Here is a 10,570-nt window from a genome sequence, read left to right as displayed (position 1 = left end):
TCTGATATGTTCTGGCCCTGTTGTTTTGATTTACGTGTGTCCTGTTACGGCTTTAGCCTTATTACATTCCGTGTCTCATACAGGGCGTGTCTTGCCTTAGTGAATAATAAATCATCTCGGGTTAAGGTCTTCTTTAAATTTTCTATAAATTATTTAAATTGGCATAGAATTTTAAATGAGAGTCTCATTGCTTGGCCTTTAATTAATTAAGAAAGTAAAAACTTAACTGGCTGTTATGTGATTGAAACTGTGAAATAAATATGTGTTCTACCAGTGAATGACGTGAGCCGGTCGTGTGGCCGAGCGGTTCTAGGCGATTCAGTCCGGAAGCGCCCGCCTGCTATGGCCGCAGGTTCGCATCCTGCCTCGGGCATGAATGTCTGTGATGTCCTTAGGTTAGTTAGATTTAAGTAGTTTCTATGTCTAGCTGACTGATCACCTCAGACGTTAAGTCCCATAGTGTTTAGAGCCATTTGCACCATTTTAAGTGAATGACGTGTGTAAAATCCCCACTGGTCAAACCCTTCCGTGTTTTCCTTCCTCGCTGAATTAAGAAGCCATAATTATCACCATTCCATACGCAGTTTGCGACTACCCTACATTTTTAATTTCCAACGTTCCCTGTTCCCCCAGCAGGCCATGCCGGCACTCGCTAGGCTTGTATTTGTTTTGGGATTAGATTCTCGTAGAATATTTTAAAATGACATCAAGTTCGCCATCGACTGTACTATTTATTACCATTTCGACGACTGCAATATTGACCGTAAGGTATTTCATGTAGCTAAACCGTAAAACTACGTAAACTAAAGTTAAATTACCTTACGCAGAGACTCAACTGACAACCCCTCACCAGGCGTCTGCCTGAGACTTCCCTCTACACAACAGCGCCATCAGAGAACACCGTTATTGAGCTTCCGTCATTATCAACTAGGTTATTCGTGCTTATAGTAAATAGTAATGGACCTTTCACATTTGAAGTTTTCTCTCCATGAAGAGTGACGATGCTTTATATTCGATAGCAGTTCTTAACTCTTGTCAGACAGTTGATCTGATATTTACTACTCACGTATAATGTACATAACGTTACAGTGTAGAACTACTTCGAACGCCTTACGGAAGTCAAGGATCACATCAACAGATTGGGCGTCAACGCCTACTACTGTTTCACCCCCATGGAGCGAGTGATGTTTGCGGAATCCGTGTTGATTCATAAAGAGGAGTTTCTCTGTTTCCAGAAAGGTCATAACACACTTGCGTAAACAAGTGTTCTAAAATTTTGCACTAGACTGAAGTCAGCGATTTAGTCCTACAGCTTTTTGTGACTGTATGAAGATCCTTCTTGAAAACGGGAATGACTTGCACTTTCTTTCCAATCATTAGGAACACTTCGTTCCTCTGTTGCAAGTAGGGATGGAAGTTGTTTCGTATTCTCTCATGGAATCGCATTGGTATCCCAACAGGTACCGCCGTCTTTCCACTGTTATGCAATTTTAGTTGATTTTCTTTGCCGCTGTCACTTACTTCGGTATTTACCAATTTCAGATATGTGTGACATTGATATTTGAAAGTGCAGTTCGTCTGCACTTGTGTAAACTGAACTATAATACTGTTCAAGTATGTTGGACACATATCAGTGGAACCGATCAGGTGCAAACTCGTTAACAACACATACTCTACGTTGTGGAAAGAATAGTTCCCTCTTGCGAGTTACAAGTTCCAGTTTTCCCTCCAGTAAGGTTGGGCATTTTGAATCTACGAACAGTGTGAAGCAGTGAACGTCCACAGAGGGATAGATTTTTGTGTTTTGGGTGAAATGTCGATTTGTTCGTTAGAGAGTTCTGAGAGGGAATGCGCTGTAAACAAGTATGTTGGAATAAACGTCAGCTAAATTAATAACAGTCTTTGCATATAATCTGTGTACCTGAACTGAAAACACAACACCGTTAATGGAAAGATAGCCGCGCCTTGTTTGAGGGTCGCTAATTCCTTGTCGAGAGAATGTGGATACTTACTCAGCTTCACAAAGCTTTCTGTTGAAGACTTCTACCTCATAGATCAATACTCTGATCGTGACTGCTGATGACAGAGCTGTCACAAATCACTCGTAGACCTGATGCAGGACATCGGAAGGCCCGTTCTAGGTCTTCCAATATGATATGCACCAGACAGTGGCCGATGTCAGTGAAAATGCTTTCAGATGCTGATTTACTGTGGAAACGTCGCTCGTTATAAGAGAATGTCGAAGTGGTTAGTCAGAGATGTATTATACTCTGAATGACGTAACCCCAATAAATTTGAACTTTGACCTATAGTGAGTGGTTCGTGACAAATAACAATAATCGCAATGAATATGTATCCCACTGACGCACCTCTCATAAATAATTCTATTATATACGTATACCTATACCAGTCTAGATCATTAGATATTTAAAAAATAACTCTTGGACTGAACGATTAATCTTCATCCACGTTACCATGGTTCGACCAAGGCTTAATAAGCTTCCAAAAACGAAGGACTGTCTATGTTGGGCTTAACATTAATAGTTTCCGTACATCAGCCTATCACATCTATTTATCTTTCCAATATGGAGATTGATGTCAGAGGCGGTAGCTACTGTTCTAACGTTGAGCAGTCTCAGTTCCTTATTACTGTTTGTTGAGGGTCGGTTTCAGAAGACCTACATAAAGTAAGTGCTCCGCCTGTTACGTATTACTTTTTGCAGCCATAACAGCAAAAAATGTTCTTCTTTGATGGCAGTAATAAATAAATATGTAAAGTACATGACAGATAAAAGTATTGGTAAATTTTCTGTCTTATCGTAAAATGAAAACACTGACTTCATGCTGAAGTCGAGACAATACCAGTCTGTTGTTGGGGACATGAGGAGTATGCCACTCTATGATTCACACTGGACAAAATATCTGTAGTTAATGCTGAAACGCGGACACTATACAGCAGAAGAATTGTATAGGCGTGGCATTTCACTTTTTCATTAAGTGCAAGTTTAACTTTCTAAGTGGCCACAAATATGTTTTCATTTGGTTATAAACAGGTAACATTCTCATTTCCAAATGTGAATGGACATAATACCTTCACACTCGGCTGTTTATGTGTACTATAATGACATCCCCCTCCTCCCCCACACCCCCACCCCTTCCGGCCTCTTCTACTAGTCTACCAGCTAAATAAATCATTGCCTCCGGCAGTGTGACATTATCTTTATTTTTGTTGGTATACTTCTTTTCTCATATCCAATCGCTCACTTTTAATTTCAGTTGCCAGACACCCTTTCAAATGTCACCCTGAAAGGAACATAAATATCGAGTAGATGGCGTATTGTGGAACTGTAGATGGACGGGGTTTACATAATTAAAATGTAAGGGCATCTCTCTGAAGGCAGGTGCTGCAGAAATAACGATTTTTGAAAGTACTTACGCTTGATGCAATTGTTATGTTCTAGGGATAACGTCTTTGACTGACCGATCTACACCTAGCACTTTGAATAAAGATAATTAGCAAATGCGGTCGAAGGCTTCCGGTACAAAAAGTATCCTTTCGTTCTGCCAGCGGACACGTAGGAGATGGTGGAGTAGCGGACAGTTTATTGACTACTTTTTGTGCTTGGGGTGGGAATCTGTCCCCACGAAGCAGAGGAATCTGCAAGGCTTAAGGGCATGAGACTGCAGAAGGCAATGGAAACAACTGCATTAATGACACAGTGCGTATCCACAGGAAACATGGCCTGTAATTGAATAAAACCGCCGGCCGGAGTGGCCATGCGGTTCTAGGCGCTACAGTCTGGAACCGAGCGACCGCTACGGTCGCAGATTCGAATCCTGCCTCGGGCATGGATGTGTGTGATGTCCTTAGGTTAGTTAGGTTTAAGTAGTTCTAAGTTCTAGGCGACTGATGACCTCAGAAGTTACGTCGCATAGTGCTCAGAGCCTTTTTTTTTTTAAATAATACCTCAAGATAATCTCCCTGTTGAGGAGGAATTCGGATTAGTTCCTCATTCGGATCTTCGGGTGTGGAACGCCAAGAGGAAGGAAACACTGGCAAAAATATTGGGTAACGAAAGTGTACTCGGATATGGTGTAAGAAAGGGATGCAACCTATACTCCAAAGAGGTAATGAAGGTAATAAACGAAAGGATTAAGTGTACTATCAAAATCCATAGTAAAGTGATATTGTAATACTGCAACCACTTTCGCCAAGTCGCCGTGAAGGAGGAAGGGGTCGGACTCCCTGGGTTCAAGTGGTTCAAATGGCTCTGAGCACTATGCGACTTAACTTCTGAGGTCATGAGTCCCCTAGAACTTAGAACTACTTAAACCTAACTAACCTAAGGACATCACACACATCCATGCCCAAGGCAGGATTCGAACCAGCGACTGCAGCCTTCACTCGGTTCCAGATTGCAGCGCCCAGAACCGCACGGCCACCCCGGCCGGCGGACTCCCTGGGGTGAGCCCCCATGTGCAGTCATTCTGCAAGCACACAGTAGGAAGCCGGGCCGAAGTCCTCGCCTCACTCAAGAAGGGACACGATGCGAAGGGCCCGTCTGAGGATGAAATGCGTGCCCAGAGCTGATAGATACCTAAAGCCATTGGACGGAATGCCAAGAATGTACGCGCAAAAGCATCTGAGTTCTTCTGGCCTTGCGGCAGTCATTTTACCTGCCTTAGAAAACAGGAATGTGCCGGTAATTCCAGCACCCCATGGCCACCAGGAGGAGCATGCAAAAAGCGCGGAGGATCGGCGCAGGCAGGCGCGTGAAAGAAGCCCGCATTCTTAAGATGTTTTCCCCGACAGTGAGGACATTCCTTGTAAATGACGGACGCCGGCAGATTTTGAGATGGAGCCCAAACATAAATCTCTCCAGAGCTCACGCAGAGAGCGTGGTTATAAAGACGTCTGGAGTATCTGCTCTCCCAACAGCCTAGGAATGCAGGAAAACATCTTAAGAATGTAGAATTGTGAGAAAGATGCCCGTTCACGAGCCACGCGCCAGCCCACGCCACATAGAAAATTTCCTCCTTGGACAGATAGGCGTGGCGATGAAATGGCGATCTATCATTGGGCTACATTTAAAATTTCGTCAGCCAATGACAACGCCGAAAGGAAGAATATTTCGAAGAGGTGTTGAGCTGGGAGATGGAAGAGAGGCGAGAAAAGGAGCGTCGTGGAGACACCACGGAAGCGAGAGGACATGGGCGCTCTTCCACCATTCCCCAACATCCGCCTTCCGATGCCGTGATAGTACAGCTGCGGCCATGCAACCGACGACGGAAAGACAACGCGGAGACCGTACCTGGGTCCCACCTCAAAGCTGCGATTGCTAACGAGGGCAGCCAACCCCTGCAGCACAGCTCCGACGCGACGCGCAGCACCGGCGCAGCGCCTTCCATGTCCATTATAATTATCCAGGCTGATATGCCGTGGTCGGTCGATGAATTCTGTGTCAGTTCCCAACGTTTCGTCTCCGACTGCGGGAGACATCTTCAAGGGGGGCTGTAGCTCAATGGAAGGTCCAACACACCCACTGGCTCGCTACTGACTGCCGCTAAATTCCATGTCCGCGCGCTCCCGCGCCGTGGCGCGACGTCACTTGTTTTGAAAACGTCAGTGCAATTGGCCGCTGTCCGTCTCCGTCGATCGCCGTTGCCATCACCCAGTAGTGGACGGATGATACACATCTTCTTTAACACCGGCATCCATATACCGTTTAATTTCACGCACTCCTCCGTTCGACTGAAATTATTAGGGTGTTTAGCGATTTCGATTTCCTCCCTGTAGAGCCTTTCGTAATATCCGCTTGTGACCGCTAGTACTTGCGTATCCTCGAAACGGATATTGTGGTTCCTTGGCTGGAAAGCATGCTCCGCAACAGCTGATCGTTCCGTTTCTCCTCTTCTACAATTGCCCTTGTGCTCTTCCAAACGTTTAGAAACACTTCTTTTAGTGGTACCCAAATAAACATCTCCACAGCTGCATGGGATCCTATACACTCCGGCTTTTTCCAATGGTTTGCGAGCGTTCTTAGCAGGCTTAAGGTATTCCTGTATCTTCCTGGTGGGCTTGTAAATTACGGTAATATTCCGCTTCGTCAACATCCTCCCTATTCTTTCCGTTACGTTTTTAACAAACGGCAGGAAAACCTTAGATTTCTGCGTGGCTGCTTCAACGCACGTTTTGTTTCGGCGGACGAATATCCGTTCTTCATTAGTGCATTGTGGAGATGTTCCATCTCAACGTCGAGCATCTCACGGAATTTAGCGGCAGTCAGTAGCGAGCCAGTGGGTGTGTTGGACCTTCCATCGAGCTACGGACCCCCTTGAAGATGTCTCCCGCAGTCGGAGACGAAACGTTGGGAATTGACACAGAATTCATCAACAGACCACGGCATAACAGCCCGGGTAATTATAATGGACATGATATTTCCGGCCGTGAAAGTCTACATTTTAGTAGCAGCACCTTCCGCCGACAGCAGTATACGACAAACGATAACAAGAATGGTGAGACGATTCATTCCCTCCTCCTTCTCCTTAATAACTGAGTCGTAGCCACAACCAGTCAAAACGGCCCTGAGATTTGTAATTTTATTTTGTTTTGTGTAAACAGCACGAAAATACGTTTCTTTCATGTTTTGGAACACATAAACAATCTTTTATATTCATAAAGGAACCCCTTAATTTTGTACCCTTTGTGTTTTATTTCATTTAATTTCACGAGTTCACTACAGCTTTGGCGCCCAACATGGGGCGACCGGTATCCGATGTCACAAAATATCGTCACGAGTTCACTACAGTATCAATGATCAGATTCGATTTCGGCATTCCTCTTTTCAGTGACATCAAAGAAGCATTACAGCATCTGCTGAACAGAGTAAAGAGTGTAGTGAGTAGGTACTAAATATGGACTGAGGGTAAACCGGAGAAAGGTGGAAGTAGCGAGGGGTACCATAAATGCATTTAGCGATGAACTTAACATCGAAATTGGTCACCAAGAATTAGATGAACTGCAGCAACACTTCTACCTTGGCCATTACTGGTTTGTCTTCCAACATCAAACATGGGCTTTAATTTCAAGAGGAAGTCTTTGAGAAAGCATATTTGAAGAACAGCATTGTTTGATAGAGAATCATGAATCATGGGAAAACCAGAAAAGAAGAGAATCGAAGTGTTTAAAATGTGGTGCTATAGACGCATGTTGACAATTGGATAAACTGATTAGAAATTCTCCGCATACTAGGCGATAAAAGGGTCATATTATAAACAATGACAAGGAAAGGGACAATATTATAGGACATGTGGTTATGACATCACGGAGTAACACATACACACATGTTGAGTTTAAAATATAATCTTGTAATGGATGGCATTATGCATATTGATGGAATCACTGACCTACATGTTTTTCCAAGCGGAACAATTCCTGTCCAGGTATATATTGATAACACTTGTTAACTAATTAAAAATTTTTTCTGCATCTGGTTTGTAAATGGGTGGGTTTACCTAATTTTGGGATGCTGAATACACTGGTAAAATCAGTATTTCTCTATGACATCACGAGATACACAGCAGAATAAAAAATAGTAATGGCAAAAATGGACACAATTAAGTCAAACAAAAATACACATTCACAAAGTTTGAAATCAATACTATTTTGTATGTATATACAGGGATGATGACAGTAAAAGGTCTAAATTAGTTCATAAAATATTTTCACCATAAATCGACTTTGTTGTTGTTGTTGTGGTCTTCAGTCCTGAGACTGGTTTGATGCAGCTCTCCATGCTACTCTATCCTGTGCAAGCTTTTTCATCTCCCAGTACCTACTGCAACCTACATCCTTCTGAATCTGCTTAGTGTAGCCTTCTCTTGGTCTCCCTCTACGATTTTTACCCTCCACGCTGCCCTTCAATACTAAATTGGTGATCCCTTGATGCCTCAGAACATGTCCTACCAACCGATCCCTTCTTCTGGTCAAGTTGTGCCACAAACTTCTCTTCTCCCCAATCCTATTCAATACTTCCTCATTAGTTATGTGATCTACCCATCTAATCTTCAGCATTCTTCTGTAGCACCACATTTCGAAAGCTTCTATTCTCTTCTTGTCCAAACTATTTATCGTCCATGTTTCACTTCCATACATTTCGAAAGCTTCTATTCTCGTCTTGTCCAAACTATTTATCGTCCATGTTTCACTTCCATACATGGCTACACTCCGTACAAATACTTTCAGAAATGACTTCCTGACACTTAAATCTATACTCGATGTTAACAAATTTCTCTTCTTCAGAAACGCTTTCCTTGCCAGTGCCAGTCTACATTTTATATCCTCTCTACTTCGACCATCATCAGTTATTTTGCTCCCCAAATAGCAAAACTCCTTTACTACTTTAAGTGTCTCATTTCCTAATCTAATTCCCTCAGCATCACCGGACTTAATTCGACTACATTCCATTATCCTCGTTTTGCTTTTGTTGATGTTCATCTTATATCCTCCTTTCAAGACACTATCCATTCCGTTCAACTGCTCCCCCAAGCCCTTTGCTTTCTCTGACAGAATTACGATGTCATCGGCGAACCTCAAAGTTTTTATTTCTTCTCCATGGATTTTAATACCTACTCCGAATTTTTCTTTTGTTTCCTTCACTGCTTGCTTAATATACAGATTGAATAACATCGGGGAGAGACTACAACCCTGTCTCACTCCCTTCCCAACCACTGCTTCCCTTTCATGCCCCTCGACTCTTGTAACTGCCATCTGGTTTCTGTACAAATTGTAAATAGCCTTTCGCTCCCTGTATTTTACCCCTGCCACCTTTAGAATTTGAAAGAGAGTGTTCCAGTCAACATTGTCAAAAGCTTTCTCTAAGTCTACAAATGCTAGAAACGTAGGTTTGCCTTTCCTTAATTACGGCTGTAATTTCCCCTTGCTTTCAGCCGTTCGCAGTACCAGCACAGCAAGGCCGTTTTGGTTATTGTTACAAGGCCAGATCAGTCAATCGACTTTAGTTTTTGAAAAATGCAACGATGGAGCTCTTCTTTTGTTTGTCATCTCATTACTCTCTCTACCAAGACCCCAGCAGTAGTCACCCATCATCGAAGGGTTCCAATGGCCTTAGTAACGGTGTTCCATGTTAAGAATGACTTCGTGAAAGCGTTCACCATGCTCAACGCTTACGGCTCCCAAATTTTCCGGGAAGAAATCATAGTGAGAATGTAAAACGTGAATTTTCTTATAGATGTTTAACAGATAATTCAAAATGGTGACATAGTTTCCGTCTTTTCTGTTACCCAAAATGCCCTTCACAATTGCTTTAAAAGAAGATCAAGCAGCTTATTGGATGTCTGTGAGTTTGGTATCAAAGGTTGGATCTTTGAGCAATTTTCTTGTTTGTGGTCCAAAAAATATACCCTCTTTCATCTTTGCCTCACTTAGTTTGGGAAACTTTTCTTTTAAGTGACTGAAGGCCTCACCTTCTTCATCCAGAGCTTTTACAAAGCTCTTGAGAAGGCCGTACTTGATATGAAGGGGAGGCAAAATGATTTTATCTGGTTCAACCAATGAGGTATTGTTCACATTTACGTTTCCAGGACCATATGACTTCCTTATAGGGCATTGCTTGACTGTATGGTGGTTCTTGGTGTCACGGCTGATCCAAAGGCACAAAAAACAGTATTTCGTGAATGCAGCATGTAAACCTGTAACGAGTGCAATAGATTTTAAATCACAGCAAAGCTGCCATTCATAATCCTTATATTTTATTGGCTCTAGCAGCAAAGTCATGGTTTGATAAGTTTCTTTCATGTCTACTGCGTAAGCCCAAGGTACCGATGGTAATGCATTGCCATTGTACAGTAATACTGCTTTCATGCTGGTTTTACTGGAGTCAATAAATGGTCGCCACTGCTGTGGATTATGTTGTACACCTAGCGGCATCATCAGATCATTGACATCTCTACATACACACTCTGAATGCTACATATGGAAATAGCGAGCGAAGGAAGCACCTCGTGATCTGAAACAGGAAATTTTTGTCCGTGGAGTTAGAAGGTTCCGTTGTTGCAGTTTCGACCCCAAGAGTTCAGCTTGCTGTTTCGAAAGTTTTAGATCTCGAACCAAATCATTAAATTCCTTATGATTAAAGAATCATGATACTTAGGGCAGTGCTCTTCGATGTGTTCAATAATTTCTGAGTCACTCGACATGGTGCCTGGTTTCGTGGCTTTCAAGTTATAGACAGCAACAGGCAAACCCTCATAATGGGGCACAGGCAATGCACTGAAGATACATTTAGATACTTTATTTTATGTCTAGTTTTGCTTGAATGTCCCGAAATATTTGTAAGACAGAAATAACAGTCTGAATAATGGTCATTAGGCTCACACCACACAATCGGCACAGCGAATGGCATGGCTCGACGTTTTCCTTTCAACAACTAGGTTAAGGTTGTAGTACAGGTTATGCAGGCAATATGAGGTGGAAAATTTTTATCTTGATCACCAACAGGACAATCAAAATGCAATTTATTCGCCTTCTTAACCAAATCAGTGATCGGTT

Source organism: Schistocerca piceifrons, chromosome 2 (assembly GCF_021461385.2).
Source record: "Schistocerca piceifrons isolate TAMUIC-IGC-003096 chromosome 2, iqSchPice1.1, whole genome shotgun sequence".
NCBI lineage: Eukaryota > Metazoa > Arthropoda > Insecta > Orthoptera > Acrididae > Schistocerca > Schistocerca piceifrons.
Note: the sequence above shows the minus strand (reverse complement) of the source record.